This window comes from Hetaerina americana, unplaced genomic scaffold, assembly GCF_022747635.1.
Source record: "Hetaerina americana unplaced genomic scaffold, ioHetAmer1.1.p SCAF_27, whole genome shotgun sequence".
NCBI classification, from domain to species: Eukaryota; Metazoa; Arthropoda; class Insecta; order Odonata; family Calopterygidae; genus Hetaerina; species Hetaerina americana.
The window spans coordinates 2,045,045-2,063,595 of NW_027286841.1; the positions used below are offsets into that span (position 1 = coordinate 2,045,045).

The window sequence follows — 18,551 nt, forward strand, 5'->3', positions numbered from 1 at the left end:
TCCGAATATCTGCCAAATTCTATCTTGATGCCATTTAATATGCAGTCCGGAGTGGAATGTTGCAGTAAGTGGATTTTAGTAATGATTCAGACTGAATGATCAAATGTCACTTTTTTGACCTAATTTTTTCGGTTCAATATTTCTCCCGTAAACTACATATCCCGAGCAAATATAAATGTCCTGGATACATTGTTTTACTTCACGGATATTAATATTGAAGAAGAATTAATGTTATTCGATAAGTTCAAATTTTTTATGTTGAATATTATGTATTAGTGCATTAGACACTTGTTCTAACACCTGTGCCAGTGCTAACAAATCATTTTCAACGAGTAGAGAAAGAAACAAAAGATTGGAAAATACATTTCCTGATCGACACGGCAGAGAACACACAATTACACTCGACAGATAACACAGTGGAAATTGTTTTATACTGCATTGGAAGCCTAGAGTTAGATGTTAATCTGTTTGAAGGACATTCTTAAAGGCGACTCGCACATTTGCCATTTCAACGCAGCCTTCTAGAGAGAATCAGGTCGCCACGCTGCAAATTCCGATTAAGTAAGCGATTATATAAGAGGCGAAAACATATATCTGAACGTTAAAATAGCAATACGGTGGGCTCAATGCTTTCAATGCGTAAGTAGTTCATTCCATTATATTTTGTGTTATATGTATACTTAATGTTATATATATATATATATATATATATATATATATATATTTATATATATATTTATATATATATTTATATATATATTTATATATATATTTATATATATATTTATATATATATATATATTTATTTATATATATATATATATATATATATACATATAATATACATTGTAAAGAAATTCACTTGGTTTCAAAGTTCCGCAAATTTCGAAATTTCTTTTCTTTTTCGCGTGTTTTTGTGTTTTGGTCTCTGTCCACTAGTCCTAACTTTTATTCATTATTATTCACGTCCGTGAGACCTTCACAAAAGTGTTACATATGCATACATAGATACACGTATATAATCCTGTGTATGTATGTATATATATACACTCATTCACATAGAAATAGATATTAGGAATTGGGACAGGAGCACTTATAAAATCAAACACAGGAAAGGTGGGAAAGGTGGAATCGAGCAGATCACGAGTGCAACAATATTCCTTGGGCGGCCTTTGAACCTCTGATCTTTCGGCATGCCGGACCGATGCTCTGAACATTTGAGCTATGATTCAATTTAATTCGGTCCAGAATCTTTCACAACTAGTGTTCAAATTGTACACAATATCAGCCTACAGATTATTGTTACTGCATGTTTTTCCTTACATACATAAATGTGCACATATACACGCACATGCAAACATACACCGTCTGTCTGAGAATACCGTCTGTAGGGCGAATGACCTTAATACGGCAATAAGAGAGACACGAGCAGTGGAACGTCCAGTTGCGTTTCTGAATGCGGCTTGACGCTTTACATACTCAATAGCGCGGTGGTTTCGACATCGACATAAATACCACAAAGGTGTGTGGCAGGCGGTGCAAGCAGCACCAGGTGGGATGGGTGAGTGATAAGGAAGGATATGGGAGAAGAAGGGAAGAGGGACAAACATTCATCAAAAGCAATCAAATAATGTGCAGATTTGTATGAATGCTGGAGAAAGACCCAATTCAAAACAAGGCTCATTTCACCCAATAAATTAGTTACTTGTGTTAGAAAAAATTGAATCAAAATTAATCGAAACCACCCATGCGACTGATCTCTGACAAAACAAGAAATTTCCAGTAAAATTGAAAAATTAAGAGGGAGAAATTGTACTATTTGATGGACATGCAACTCACGGTCTCCGCACCCAAAGACTACAGTAGGAAATGTGACACGCCTCTGTAGGCATGCAGCGGAGCGTCCCTACCCCCTACAGCAGAGAGAGAGACGAGGGATGGAAGGAGAAGCTGGCAAAACAACAAATAAGGGCAAGCAATACTCTTAATAACTACGTTCATTGAATGGCAGTCCCAAGCGGTCATGCGGGAAGGGATTAGACAACAAAACACACGAGCTTTGCGCATCCGCCTTGCAAATCCTAGATCGATGGTACAATTCTTATTCAAGGAGACGTTTTTTTCTGCTTGGAATGCGCATTCTTCCATTCCTTCCCCTTTCCTCACTAACATTGTCTTTTTCTTTCATATTGTTTCTTTCGCCGGCTACTGCGAGTGTTAAGTGCTTCAAGGGCGCCTACGGTCCCGCTATCGCCGCAACGTCAACTTGAAATGCAGCACGTGGATGAATTCACAAGAGTCATATTCGTGTCTGCTCACAGAGTCATAATCGACTCATTCGAGTTCCACCTTGCAATCCATTCACTCAATTTAATTGCGTCATTACTGTTTTTTCTTTCCCTATGATCGCGGTAGGTGGTCCAGATAGGTTCATTCGCTTATTATTAACTTTGTGGAATAATTTGTCGCCGCGAGGGGTCAGCAATGACAATTCAGAAAGCAATTTATGTTAGAAAATAAAATATGAACTTAGTAACAAGACAAAGTTTTATTGTACACATTTGAAAGGCACACCCTTAAACTATTTTTCTTCATAGTCGCCATTCAATTAAAGCATTTACCACAATGATGCACAATCTTTTCAATTCCGTGTCTGAAGAATTCTGTCACCTTGCATTTTAACTACTTGTTCACATTTAGAATGCAATTCTGCGTCAATGTCAAAGCGCTTTGTTGCAAGTCACGTCTAGCAAGAGATCTATAATCGTAAATCGGCGATTTTTACGAATTGTTTTGTTGATTTTCACAATCAGTTCATCTCATTACAAGGCTAGGCCGACACTGCGGTCCTCATCGTGAGCATTGGTGCTGTGGTCATTTTTAAACTGAATGCACCACTGCCTCACTTCGTCCTCAATCATTATTACGTCTCCGTCTACACTTCCCCACAAAGTTGTCTATGAATTTCAAATGGCTTGTGGTTTTTTGCCAGTAAAATCCTTATCACAGATCGCACTTCGTAACTCGCGGAATTTTCTGCTGCAGCGCACATGTTAACAGTTCGCTTTGTGAACAAAAAAGAAAAACCGCGGTCAGCACTCTACTGAAGTAGGATGTGTACTGTGTGAATGAGCGTTAAGATATCAAGATGGTGGCTCTAGTCCCACCCACCGCCAAGCTAGGTCGAAACGTAAGTTATTTTCTTGACAGCCCTCGTATTTAATGCAACAGAAATGAGAATACTGAAAAGTTCACAAAACTCCACATTTGAGCATGGCAATGAAATTTTAATATGATAGATGTGGTTTTTATTTTCAAATAATTCAGCATAAATCCCATTAAAGGCGCCGGGTACTCTGGAAGTTCCCAAGTGGTAATAACAGGAGGGTTAGGGTGAGTAAGGCAAGAGACTGTGTCGGCCGTTCATGGACGACGGAACGGAAGGAGTTTCGCTGCTTTGTTCGCGTTGAGGTGCATGGAATGAGAGCGGAATCACCCTTAAAGTTGAAATACGCGAGGAAAGAACGGCGAATAGTTTGCAAATTGGGGGGACTGAGAAAGTCGTGAGTGAGTGTGCTTCTTAAAATACTCTCGGAGAAATAATATTTGACGTTTCACATACAGAAAAATATATGTAAAAAATATGATAATTTGGTTCAGAGACGAAAGAAGTACCCAAGGACAGGGTGGTATGAAGAATACATTGTATTAGTAAGGGTAAGAATATTAGTAAGTAGAACAATAATTTCCCTGGAAATAATTTAAAATCAGGCGTCTTGGCTTGGCATACGTAGAAACGGAGTCACGTGATTGGTATGCATTTATGAGGGAATTATTCCAAATAGGTCACTAATGGCTATTACAAAACTGCTTAATGAAATCCTAACCTGAAAAATGTGTTTCTTCAACGGGCAATTAAACTAAATCCATCCATTTAATTGTGCCTCCATACCCATATCGCATAAAGCTAGTGAGACAGTGTATGGCTTTTCCATTTTTGTTGTTGAAGATTCGTGCATGCGATAATATATTTTCAGAAAAAATACCCTATCCAACGCAAGCTTACACTGAATCCAATTCTTACTCCAATACTGACGCAAAGAGAAAGTAAAAATGGTTTGCATACCTCAATAGTAATTTTTATACGCAAATTTTGTGAAACACAGGATAGGTAACGGTAACCCTTTTTTCCTGACGTGCATCGCGTGAAGTGCTGAATTCAGACCGTCGGTTGTTTAGTGTGCATATGCTCACAGATCGCATATTGGTATTGATAAGATGTCAATACTCACCATTACCTCTGAAAATTTGGCGATGGGAAAGATCTGTGCTAAACTCGTCCTCCCGAAGCTCTTTGGATGGACGACCAAGAGCAGAGTCGAGAGTGTCTGTTTGCGAAGACCTCCTACAACGGCATCACGACGATTCCCCAACCCCCTTAGAGTCCCGACTTGGCACCAGCAGACCATTTCCTATTCCCAAAAGCATAATCCTCCCTCCCTCAAAAGACACCACCATGGGACCCTAGGTGCCATCAAAGAAGTCAGCACGCTTGTACCCTTAAGGACCTCCCGCCAACTAGGGAGCCTTCGAGTCGTAGAAAAGCCTCTGGCAAAAGTGTACCGACGCTCAAGGGATGCACTGAATGAAGAAATTTGAGGCGCTGCAGTAATATATAAAATTAATATTTTTTACCAATACTTTTTATAGAAACCATGTGTCCCTCAAGGAATTTCGACTGAAAGCTTTTGCAGCAATGTTGATGGTGGGTTGATTTAGGATTTCCGGGTTCTTCTGCTGCGTCCACTTAATGTTGACGAGATCCCACAAGAAAAAGTTTGAAAGACTGTAAAGTGAATGAAGCCAAAGAGGAAAAAAAACATCAAATGTCAGAAATTTCTGCCATTCGCCTAGACCGGGATTCGTACCCGCGCCATTCGATTGTCAGACTACTTTGACCAGCAAAGGTACCGACGCTTTCGATGGCGCGTCCACAGCTGGAAGCATCAGGCCGAAAATCAAGGGGATCCGGGTCCGAATCCCGGCATGAGACGGTGACGGATGCCTCAGCGCAAGGCCCGATCGGTCCCCAGCGCGTCACCCCCTTCACTCAACCCCATTCATACTTAACGGCGTAATTGCGCAGCGACAAATGAAGTCGACTCCGCGTTACATAAACGTTCGACGCGGTCACGTAATGAATTCTACGACGGCGCGTTATATAAGGGGGCGGAGCTCGTGTGGCCGGCAGCGGGGCGGAGGTAAGGGAGGGGCGAAAGCGCCCCTGGAATGTCGTCGCGTGACGCATTGCTGTTGTTTTCATTCAAGGTTCGTATGCACAACAGTGCGACACTGAGGCGGCCTCATTAGCTGTGACTATATAAATATTTGGCCTTTCTAAACCACGTGCCTGCACCGGCATGTTGTCCACCGAATAGGAAAACTGAGATTTATGCTGGAATTCGACTTTCGGGGAAAAAGCGGGAAAAGTTGGGGGATTATCTCATCTGCATCTACATCTACATAAGTTCCTCGCGAGTCGCCGCAAGGGCGTGTGGCGGTAGGTGTTATGCCATGAATGCACCATCCCAATTATGTTTCCTCTACACAAATATTAGTTTGATCATGCCCTCGAAAAATGCTAATCACGCGAAAGAAGGTACTCACATGCAATAATATTCAATAAGGTTACGTATATTCAAACCATGCGGTAGAATTGTTAAAAAATAGGTTTATTAAATAAAATAATAATGTACAGGATATCGACAAAATACATACACTGCCAATTCTAATTATCTCCTACGCGATTACTGCGATGTCTATTTTGATCTCTAATGGTACGAGGAAAAAACGACATTTTATATCTATCCGCTCTGCAATAAATCTCCCTGATTTTACTTTCGTGATCTGGTCTGCAATAGTAAGTGGGGATCTGTAATATGCCTTTAATATCCTCAGATAAGTAACCTGCCTCAAATTTACGCATTAAATTTAACCTGTTTTTAAGCCTACGTTCAACTGGTGGCTCCCATTCTAATTCTTTCAATAGCGTCGTGACACTGCTACAAACTTGTTCAAAACAACTTTTCACAAACCTAGCTGCTCTTCGTTGCACTCGACCTAGTTCCAAAATTAATCCTGCCTCATAAGAATCCCATACACTTGCAGCGTACTCAAGGTGGGACCTAACAACCTACTTAACTCTTTCATTACAAATGTCAAGTATCCTTTTTATGAATCCCAACTTGTGATTTGCCATTCCGCAAATTTCACGATTGTTTTTTCCCAAGGAAATATCCTCAAGTATCACCCACCAAAGTATGAATTCCACCCAGAATATTTTCGCAGTAGTGCATGTGTTTTAAATATATTTAATGCCAATAAATTTTTCGTATTGACTTCCATTTATCGTCCGCTGGCTTCACTGTTTAGAGGGCATTGTCTTCTGCGAGGAATGTAAAATCATTATTCCAAAAAATTAAACCGCGGTGTTGAGCGGCGCACTTAATGAACGGTACGCGAAGTGCAAACCGAACAGTGAGGAACTGCGGTTCTTCTTGGGAAAAGTAATCCCAAGGGCAGTGAAAACCATAGGCAGCAATAATGATGGATTCCAATGGTCCCTCATGGGGGTATTCCGGGGAGTCCTTTCTAAGGAACGCCACCTCGGAAGCATGCGAAGTGCTATGCGCGAAAAGGAATTTCAAGCCAGGGACTCGCTGCTGGCATTCACGCTCAATTACCCCCGTCTGTCTGCTTGCTATTTGACAGTGAAATTCCCAGGCACACGCGTCAACCTCTCCAGAATATCTTTGTGAGGAACCGCTAACAGTTGATCTCTGGGTAATTGTTGCGTTCTATGGCTGATTTCACTGACGTGCAATCAATTAATTCTGAACTAAAGAAAGTAGTGCACAAGTAAATATTGCCCTAGAAATTATAATAAGCGAAGATGAAGCATTACGCGATCATTATAACATTCCTTTCTGAATACTCGTTTGGGACATTGCACCGCATGAAAATTCGGAATTGAAAAATTATACAAAGAAGAGTTCTCGTTTCGTAAAAAACATAATGGAGAACCGAAAGTGTCACTAAAGCTTTGATAACTTGGGCTTTGAGACGCTCGAACCACAGAGATTACTTGGTGCACGACTTAAAACTGGAGATCATCCAAATTCGACGCTGACAGAGAAGAAATAATTTTAGTTCACATCACAGTGGAAAGAGGAGTTCCTAATCGATCGAAAAAATTAATCATTTTCACCTCACACGTTCGAGATCAAGAGGGTAGGACAAATAACGAATTTGAATTCTTTTCCTACTATCCCGTTTCCTCCCACACTCATAAACCACACCGGGAAAGTTGTATCCTTTCCCAGTGTGGTATATTGGAGCGTGATATGGTGACATATGTGAAAGTTGATAATAACTGTTGAATATTTAAACAAAAATATAAAATTTAATTACCGCTGACCAGTGTAGTTAAGTCTACCACTTGATAATTACAACCCTACTACTTAACTTCTTAATAATAACCTTCAATGTTAGCTCTTAGTAATCAACCTTCATTTTGAAAAATTCTTTAAAAAATTATTTTGGACCCGATTAATATTTTTTAAACAATTTTTTCGATTAAGACTCCTGAAAAATTAGTTGAATTTTGGTTTTGGCTTTATTAGGGCAGAGGATATGGTTTTCAAAGCGCGGATTATATAAGATTTCTAGTATACTGGCATGAAGAGGCAAGAATAGCAATGCTTTGCTGATTTTTCGACTGATAGTAATAAAACTTTAAAGAAGTGTCCATGTGGGACCTGAGATCCTTGGCAATATTCGACCGAAGAGTTGTCTAATTAGAGAGAAAGTATTCATGCAGGATTGCATGCTTTTTATGTGCTATTGATAACATATTTCAATTGCCTTTAAAGTCATGTACGTAGATACATTTGCGCGAATCATAAATCCTATTCAAACTTCCATTCAGCATAACACATTATATATATGTGCAGATTCATTTACAGAGTATAATTTTTAGTCATCAGAAGGTAATTAATAACTAATTATTGAGTGAGGACTTACCTCTCGCAATATCAATCAAAATTAACTAAAATTATAGGTCCAGATGTGAACTCTGCGGTACGCCAGAGTAGAGATTAAATGTTCCTGATGTGAGGGAACTAAACTTTAATCTATGCATGGGTGTATTTCCAGCAATATAGCTTTTGAGCCAATCTAGCCTTTCGCCATCAATGCCGATTGCTTACCGTTTTTTATCTAAACTACTCGATTGACTCTGTCCATTACTTTAGAAATATCAATGACTGTTACGTATGTTCACCTGACAGCACTGATACATTTTTTCTTCAATAACCTAGTTAAGAACGAGCACAAGGTCTGCCACAAATTTAAGTGGAATGATTCATTTCTGCCGAAACGGACGGCTCGAGTGGGGTCATTTGGGGCGATTTAGGTGGTGCTATGTCTCACAAAAGCAACGCGGCCCGCATCCATTGTGTTTTGGGAAATTTTTGGTGTGAGTTATTTATTCATTAAATGATTAAGCAAATTAGCAATGGTTGTGGGCATTTTAATTGAAATTTAACCGTATAGAATCTTATTTTGCCATTACTAAAGTGTATAGTGTTAATTCGAGGCCAGAACTAACTTCGTGAGCAGGGGCACGCTTATATTGTATGTGGAAGTGTAGTAGACAAAGCGAAATGAATCATGTTCGGCGCACGACTGGAAAAGCACTAAACGGAATTATTTAAGGGATTTAATTACTTAACTCCATGATGCCAAATGATTTAAAGTGATCATTCAGTAGTTTGTTTCTTTTAGTGTTGCTCTTGAAGGGTATTCATTGATACATTATACCTCTATGAGGGGTACGTAGTAGTCCAGGCCTAGAGCGTTAGACTACTACTGAGAATCGAACCCGGGCCCTCCGGTTTACCCAAGCTATGTGACTGTTCGGGTACCAGATCCGTCTGGTAAACCATAACCGGCAAAGGGAAAGGAACTGGACCCCCTTATTACCCTGATCTATGAATTTCACACGCCGTATAGGGCTTATTACTGGTTGAACTCCACCATCACCTACCAAAACAACCTTCGGGTTGATTACTGTGTTAATGGTTTATGGTTTTATACCCTTATGGACAATAGAATTCTTAAATTTCGAAAAGAGGAATTACAGTGTCGCCAAACGCTCATTGGTAACATAAGAGATTAATGTGAAGGAAAGTACGTTAGTTAGGTTGTTGATAGTTTTCAATTGTGGATATTGTTTTCGTATCAGATTTCAATAAGATAGCAGGATGAAAGCTGTAAACTTGGAGCGACCAATTCCAACATGTCAGCTGGAAAATAAGAAACGTTTTTTGCAAAAATTACCATTATTTCTATTAATTTATTTGCATTGACTGATTATGATTAAAGTTCCGACGTCGAAATTAGGCGGATCAGCTGACTAATCTGCAACCAAAAACAATCCTTAAATAGAAGTGAATGGATGAGTGAAGATGAGAGAGGGAGAAGATTCGGGGGCGGGTCAACTCCTGCCATGGACAAGAATATTTCGAAGTGAAATGGCATGGGACTAAACTCACCATTCCATCCATCCATTCATTCAATCATTCCATTCATTCATTCCATTCATCCCTTGTGGTTGACGTAGAGAAAAATATAGAAGAGGGGACTGATGCCTTGGTGCCACATAATTTAACAATATAATAACGGTATTTTTTGCTTGGTTAGCAGTTTCAGGCTGTTCATAAAAACTCGATTGCAAACCCCTTTATGGCAAAAACAACTAACATTCACATGAATGTGAAATAGATGGGATAAAAATGAAAGAAATGGCATTGGCTAGCTATTTTTTTGTTGAGTCTGACTTGTTATCAATATTATTATTAGGTAATCTACCGGTAAAGGTAGGTTTTGGATGGACACAGTTACTAAATAAATATTTTGTGATTCCTAACAAAACACAAAATCCAGAATCCTACTCTACATCAGACCCCTCTTCATCTCTGAGTACTTTCTTCCTCCCTTCCTCCCGTCCAACATCCCTATCCTGTGCCTTCCCTTTCCTCGTTTGCCTAACATTCTCCCCTCTTTTATAGTCTTCAACATCCCACTGCCGGTCAATACCGCCTTCATCCACTTTTCCTGCCTCCATAGGATTTCTCCCAACAAACCCCTCTCTTCGCCCACCATACCAAGTACTTTCTCATTTGTTTTCTTCTCTGTCCATTTCAACTTCTCCATTCTTCTCCACACCCACATTTCAAAATCCTCCAATTTACTTCTATCATCCTGCTTCAGTTACCACATTTCCGCACCTTTCTGAAAAAGTATAAAAGACAGATTTGTGACAAAATTTAATTACAAACACGTCTTAAAACTCGCGAAGGGGGACGATGACTGATAGGTGGAGCTGAGTTTCCAGCGACGTCGGAAAAATATTTTAATACTTAGTGTTTACCGCCAGCGTTGAGGGAGGCAGTAGGTTTTGATAACGCCCTAATACTTTGGAAAATATCAACCACAGATTCACGAATACTTGTGAAGTAATGAGTAAATCTTCGCAAATCTGTGTGAATTGTATTGATTAGAATTCATCCACATCGACATAAATACCCTGCGATCCACCAAAAAGGTGTATGGCTGGGGGTGCAAACGACAGATGGGAAGGGTGAGTGACAAGGTAGGATATAGTAGGACAAAAGGGAATCAAATATTCAGTAATTAGTGTCAAATAGTGTGCAGATTTGTGTACATACTGGAGGAAGACTTAATTTGAAACCAGGGTAAATATCTCCTATTGAATTAGTTATACGAAAAAAAGGAATAAAAATGAACCAAATCCATTCATACGAGAGGCCTCTACCAAAACAAGACAGGTCATGAAGAACTGGATAGTATGAAATTATGCGTGGGTAGGCTGAGAACTAATGCACACATGCTTGTAGACCACAAACAAAATAACCTTCTGAAGCAATCCTGGTGGTATGTGGAAGTAACGTTGCCCCTAAACACGCACTATTAAACTCGCGTTGACATGGCACTAGAACACGTCTCCATACTTCCGCTTCTCAAAATACACTGGATGAATGTAACGACCTCAAAACTGCGTATGCGTGTTGAGGGGGAATGTTACTTCCACATGCGTACTTCTGAAGGTAATTTTGTTTCTGGTCTATAAGCATGTGTGCATTTGTTTGAAGCCTACCCTCGTACTATTACGTGGGCATGCAACTCATGTTACCCGCCCCCAAAAGTATCGAAAAAGATTGCGAATCCACGGTGAGGATATTCCATAATGTCCAATGTGAGATCCCAACACATTCTAATCACACCTCCCGTCATTTCAACTCTCGATCGCAGCGCGTTACTTCCTTCCGCGGGAATCGAACGCGAACGTGCATTCCACGAGCAGTGACTTTAAAAGTGGATTCGCCGCTCGAGTGTGCGTTCGAACGGCGGTCGTGAGGGAGTCACGTGCAGAGGCGAAGAAACCAGTTCCCTCCAATTGGGCCGCCCCCGACCCTTCCCATCCCTCGCGGTGGATTGCTCTCTCCCTCTCCCTCTAGAGGAAAGCCTCGGACATCACTTCCCGTCGAAATCGCTCCTCTCGATCATCGCTCCTCTGACCGCCCCTCGCTATTCGGATCTGAAAAAAAAACTCATCATCCCTCGGCGACCTGTGCCAAGAAGGATGAAAAGTGGCGTTGAATTTCAAGATTCGAACCTTCATACGAGTAATTGCAAACACGGGATCGAAAATTTCCCGAGGTCACTTCAGAGTAATTGAGGCAGAAGAAACCAGAATTTCACCGATCTTAAATGCCGCTCTATTGCTACGTCATCAAAATAAGAGTCGCAGGAGAGAAAGTTGACTTGAAGAAATAAAATCGCGGTTTAAATATTCATTGAAAGTGATTCAAGTCGGAATCTAACGCAAACATTTATTGGAGAAATGTTTAAGTTATCTCCTATTGAATTCCAAATTAGCCATTATTCTCCCCGTTTGCAAACCTAATGAGTTCCGCGTAATTGTTTTGCAATTTGCGTAATTGGAATCATAAATTTGCTGCCTGGTCATAGAGTAGCAGTGCGATCGATAGACTGCGCTGTTTTCTTTATTTTCGGCGTCGCATTCCACCTTCTGCTTCTTCTGACCAATATTTTTGACAGTCCTACGGCATGATTTGAACACACTTATCCTGGTTATTGAATATTATTGCATGAAAGTAATTTCTTTCGTGTTATTTACATTCTTTGACTGAATTACCGAACTGATATTTGCGTAGAGGTGACATGATTAGGGTTGTACATGATTGGGGGCCTAACCCTCCCCTGCCAATCACCCTTCTGACGGTTTGCGGCGTATTATTTAGATGTAGATTTACATGTAACATCCAGCAAGTCGACGCAAGGGTGGGTTGCAGATGTTGTCAGATGTCCAGCCATTTGATTGTTTATTATGAGATTTAAGGTTTTGGAGAAAGTCATTTTTTCGTATTTTCGTTTCCCATTGCTGTGGTTTCGAATGGCGAGGAGGAAAAATTATTTATTTTATCGATTGGTTCTACTAAATGTAAATTTCCCTGAGATAACTTTTCGCTGTGGTCTCGCCCACCGATTCAACGCGACTTATATGATTTTTCCTTCTCAGGTGCAATGGTGACACTCGAATGGTATGTACTCTTCTAAATGTTTGAGTTGAGTTAGTTAATGTGGCCAATGTCTCCAAACCAAGGCTTTTTAAATTTAATGCGACCTTTTCTGTTGAGTAAAAAATATACGTCACGTAACAGAAAGGTTTTACCAAATGTATCCTGTTTAATTCCAAAGTTAGATGCTTTTGCGAAAAATCCAAAACTCGCGAAAAAAATCCGAAGAAAGGCAATGTGTGATGGATGTGTGGATGTATGAAAGGATCGTGTGATGGATGACGTCCGACGAAACATTTCCTCCCCCTGATGCTTAATTGATTGCAATAATAATAAATAGTTTTCAGAGAAAAGAATTGAGAGTATGCTAGACGCTATTTACAACATTGATGTAATTTTTAACTCCGGTATCTATATGTATATACGAGGGTCATCCGGAAAGTAGTACCCGTTCGTGCCGCATGAAGTGCTGACGACGCGAGTAGCCGCTGGACGAGGTCAGATAGCTTCAGTGGCTTGTCTGCCTTCTCTGAGCCAAGTTGCGTGACGCTAGCATTGCCTGTGTTGTTTCTGTGATTGTTTACAATGTTTAAAAAAATTGAGAACGCCGCCAGTTGTGAAGTGAGGGCAGTGATTAAATTCCTCAATGCAAGAAACGTTCGCCCATGTGATATTCATCGCCAATTAAAGGAGGTGTATGGAGACAATGTAATGGACGAGTCGTCTGTTCGGCGGTGGTGTCGCAACTTCAACATGGGGAGGGGGAACACACACGACGATGAGCGTTCGGAGAGACCGTCTGTCATTACAGACCAACTGGTGAGCTCAGTTGACGAATTCGTGAGGAACGATCGGCGCGTCACAATTGATGACATCTGTGAGCATTTTCCCAATGTTTCTCGAACAATTGTTCATGAAATTGTTAAACACCATCTGCATTATGCAAAAATTTGTGCAAGATGGGTCCCTCGCGTATCTCAATGAGCTGGCGGCGAAGGACTATGCAGCAGGAATACAGAAACTTGTCACACGTTATGACAAATGCCTTAATTTGCTTGGAGATTATGTTGAGAAGTAGTTTAAAGTATCCTCTTTCAAATAAAATTTTTTATGTTTGTTAATATTTACTTTTGTGTCTTTATTTCACGAACGGGTACTACTTTCCGGATGACCCTCGTATTAGTGCGGTGAGAGGCGGCAAATTAATATCGCAGAAGTATAGCATTCGCGTCGGTCCACAAATTATGGTGACTCACCAGTGGACGTGCATACAATTTATTCCTGGCGTGTATTCTCTATCATGGAAAGTTGTCTTATAATCCCAAATCTAGTAGAAGCCAAAATTTATATTCCAACCAAAAATATTATCAAAAAAATACCCCAAGCTTCGCATTGGCTTGACTTCATCGTATTTCATCGTAGTCAGGTTGCCACGGAAAGACAGACGTAGCCTGTTGCTTTGGCTGAATTATAGCACCAAAATATGCGATGCCATACCGTATTTCCACATTTCTCTGCACTAGTTATGTCTGATTCCTTCATGCATTAGAACGTAAACGAAAACCTCTTCCGGAGTTGATGTGCTGGTGAAAAATGGTGCTGAAGAGGCCTTCATCTTTCGTCAACCCTTCACTCGTCACCATCCAAAATGGGCGAAATGAAAAAATTAAATAAACACTGTTTATTGTTTCCCATGATCAAGATAAATGCACTTATTTCGCCAAATATGCTTAATCAAATCTCATCTTTGCGTAGAAATATCGCCTAGCAACAACAGCAGTACCATATCGTATCATGTCATCCAATGGGATCCCGAATGACGCCGTGTTTTGACGCTACCGAGGGCATTTTGTTTTTAATTAGTAACATATTTCTAGAATGCGGTCGTTTGACAGCCAAAATTTGACTCCACGCATTTTCCTCGCTCACTTCATATCAAATTAGTTTATTTTTTGGGGATCGAGATGGTGCGGTGGCTAACGTACTGGCTTCTCATCTTTCAGACGGCCCGGGTTCAAATCCCGGTGGTGTCGAATATTTCTCAGTGGCATCCCGATCCCTACTTGAGGTGCTTTGTGGAGTTTACTTTGAGTGAGTACGTCGGATGGGACGTTAAGCTGCGTACCCCTTGGCGCCTTTCGTTAAGAGTATGCTAATAAAAATAAAATAAAATAATAATAAGGAAAGGTGGTGAAGGAGTTTCCTCAATCACAACTTTCCTTTTTTATTGCGGAAGCAAATACAAAAAAAATAGCATACAGAAAAATAGCATGATATGTTGAGGGGGTTCCTGCTCTCGCTTAATCCCCCTTTTGTGTTCTGATATAATTAACATCAATTACACAATATGAGAAAAGGAAATATCAAACAAGATGATACAGTAGCATTAAATTACAGAAGTAATGTACAACCCAAATTTAGTACAATTAGAGATAATAATTATTATAAGAAATAAATATATTATTCTATGATAACACTTCAGTTTACAGAGTCATACAAGATTTTTTTTTCCTTTGATCGTACACGAGGCAAAATAGTACACGTTAACTTAAAATAGCAATTACATACAATTTTATTTACACAATAGACGAGCAATACAATTACTAGTTTTATCAAGCTTTTAATTTACCAACTTCAAATGTCACTACAATTATCAAATTTCATTGCACCATTTTAAATAATTGGTCGTTGTTATACTTAAGGCAAAATAGCACAATCTCACGCATCTTGGTTTTCTTACAAGTCATACTGTGCCAAATTTCATGTCTGGGTTTTTCATACTAATAGTATGCTAATGCCGACGCCGGGTTTTCCTTTCCACCCTTCATCCTTTCTTGTCCATCCCTAATGGCGCAAATGACCTCAGCTGTCGGTCGCCTCCGCCAATAAATACTACTACTTCTACTTTCTTTTTTAACGAGAGGGCATGATGTTCATTGCCCTACCCGCTGCTCCGGCGTGGAAATGAGTCGGAATGCGGCGGCGGTTCGCCCCGGATAGATGGAGAGGGAGGGAGGAAACAACAGGGGTTAGGGGGGAGGGGAAAGTGACAGGTGGAGGGAGCGGGGGGGAGGGGGGGCAGGGTTTGCCGCACTCGGCGGGCGACTTCATTTAAAGGACCGGTTTCGGAGAGGCTAATTGGCGTCCTCTAGGTTGCACGATAATCCTGTCGTACGAGTATGTTTCGCACGCAATTCGTGCGGATGGCGTGCGTAGGTGTGTGCGTGTACATATGTGTGGAGTACGTGGGAAGGGAGGCGATGGGACCTGGAGACAGAGATCCGGGAGGCAGCGCGATGCACTTCGTCTGATCTCTGATGACTTCTCCTCCCAGCTCCGGTAAACATTGAGTACCGCCGCTGTTTTCGTGCTTACCAAGACATTAGAAGATATTTGTTCTATTTGCGTAGTGGCAGAAATATCCTCCGCCGGATGGGTGGCCACCGTCGGGTCATCCGCAGACGAAGGTCCCCGCGGAATACGGACGCTCCTGTCGAAAGTGCATGCACTGCGGCGTGCCTTCGATGCCGTTCGCCAGTGAACCTTTTGACTCCACCGATCTCGATATTTCGTCTGTTTTTCCACCTCCCTCTCATCTTTGTTCCTCTCAACTAGGGCCGATCACGTGCTCATTAAACAATCACGCGAGATGATCGAGGGGCGTGGCATGAGGCTTGCTTCCCGACAGCCGGCTTCTGGCCCGTGAGGCAAGAATGACTCCCCCGGATGCTCGTGCACACAGTGACAGGATTATCTGCGACGGACTCGACATGCATCCTCAGGGACGGGGAAGCAGGTGCCGAGTCGATGGCGGCGTCTCGCATGGAAATGTCAAACGCACAGGGATGAGTTCAGTCGGCGGACGAACTCTGATTTAAAATTTGTTATTATTAACAATAGTTGTAACTCTAACAATTAGTATAAACGCCACCGTACAATAGACCACAAATTGATGACACTGAAAGACAAAACGGCACAGGATTTCGCTCCTTTAAGACGACGCAGATTCTACATACAGGTTCTACAGAGTCTACCTACATTCTTCCTGTAAGTAGCAAAAGAAGAAAAAAAATGTGCGCAGAAAATCCATAAATTTTTACTCCCAACTATGAAAATCAAAAAATTTGGAAGAATATACATGCCACCGGAATTTTTCCACAATAGTCACATGAAAGTGTAATATATATATATATATATATATATATATATATATTATATATAATATATATATATTATATATATATTTTATATATATATATTATATATATATATATTACACTTTCATTTGTGTTTCACTTCTCTATCTTCCGATGAAGATGGAGCAGAATTCCGTCGAAATGATCAAGAAATAACGTGTCAGTGTTCTTTTTATGTTTCTATATTGTTTGTTGCTGTCCAATTTATTATATATATATATATATATATATATATATATATATATATATATATATCGTTCACATGAATTCTCTATAATTCCGATTGTAGTCGTATGTACATATATGAATATACATGTGTATACTATATCGAAGTATGGGATCGTAGATTTTCGCGGCGTTCAGATGAAAGACTCTCCATTCTCGGGATATCACCGCGTAGATTGTTTTTCTGACAACAGTTTCGCCCGTGTTTCAGCGAGCGTCTTCTGGTCTTCGACCTGAAGACGCTCGTTGGGTCTTCGAGTTGGGACCGGGTTACCACTAAAAGAATCCTGCCACTGCCGGCAATCGAACCCGGACCTTCGGAGTCGTAAGGCAGTAAATAAGAATTCTCACCATCCTGGTACCCTCAAATTCAATTCCAGGTCCCTGACAATAATTAGGTACTGAATCAAAAGAAATGTACCTCTTTCACAGGGTTGCATTGAAACTGCATGAAAGAGCTGAATGGTAAAACTCGACCCATTCTTTTTTCGACCTTACGTATTTTTTCTTTCTCTGTGTGTGTGCTATAATTTGTAATCATCGGAGCTTAAAATTTTTCATTTAACATTGGCGGGATTATTTTTTGAGTCATACAGCGCTTGAAATTCCGTCCAGTTAAAAGTAAATTACGAATAAATGACTCTCTCCGAATGGCGCTACTTTCACCATGAATTATGAAGACAGGTTTTTGTTTATTTTGTACATATGCGTGTGTATCGTGTGGATCGCGGTAGTCCAGTGGGTAGAGCGTTGGACTGTTGATTGGAGGGCCCCGGGTTCGATTCCCGCGCAAGGCACTCTGGGCACCTGCAGGTCCACGCAAACTATGTGATTTTTCACCTACTAAACCGATCTTCGGGTTGATTAGTGTCTATATATATATATATACATATATATATATATATATATATATATATATATATATATACACACACACACACACACACACACACACACACACACACACACACACACACACACACACACACACACACACACACATTGACTACAACATGTGCAGGGTGTTTTCTTTTTCGGTTAAGCAACTGCCACTGTTGTTTCTTATCTTGATATACTAGAACTACGGCTCTTTCCTCAATTGGAAGAAGCTGAAGTAGAGAATTTTATTTGGCAACAAGATGGTGCGTCACCTCACTGGCATAACTAAAAACGCGATTTGCTAAATAACGTTGTTGATTGGCTGATGACAGATCTTATTTCCCACGGCCTCCGCGTCCCCCCGATCTTTCACGCCATACGATTTTTACCTTTAGGGGTTCATTAAGGATCATTAGTGTTCGTAGGTCCTCTACCGGCTAACCTACCTCCTGACTTCATACGAAACAGGATTCAAGCCGTTGTTTGGAACAACTACTCCTGATTACACACCGATGAAGGTTTGGGAAGAAGTCAGCTATCGACCCAATGTATAATGTACTTGTATGCC

At 40.6% G+C, this 18,551-nt stretch overlaps 1 protein-coding gene across 1 annotated transcript in view; it reads left to right on the plus strand.

The window, feature by feature from the left end:
- w (eye pigment precursor family transporter white) overlaps positions 1-18,551 on the plus strand; it is a 167,880-nt gene that overhangs the window by 112,845 nt on the left and 36,484 nt on the right. The gene's annotated exons all lie outside the window — the stretch shown is intronic.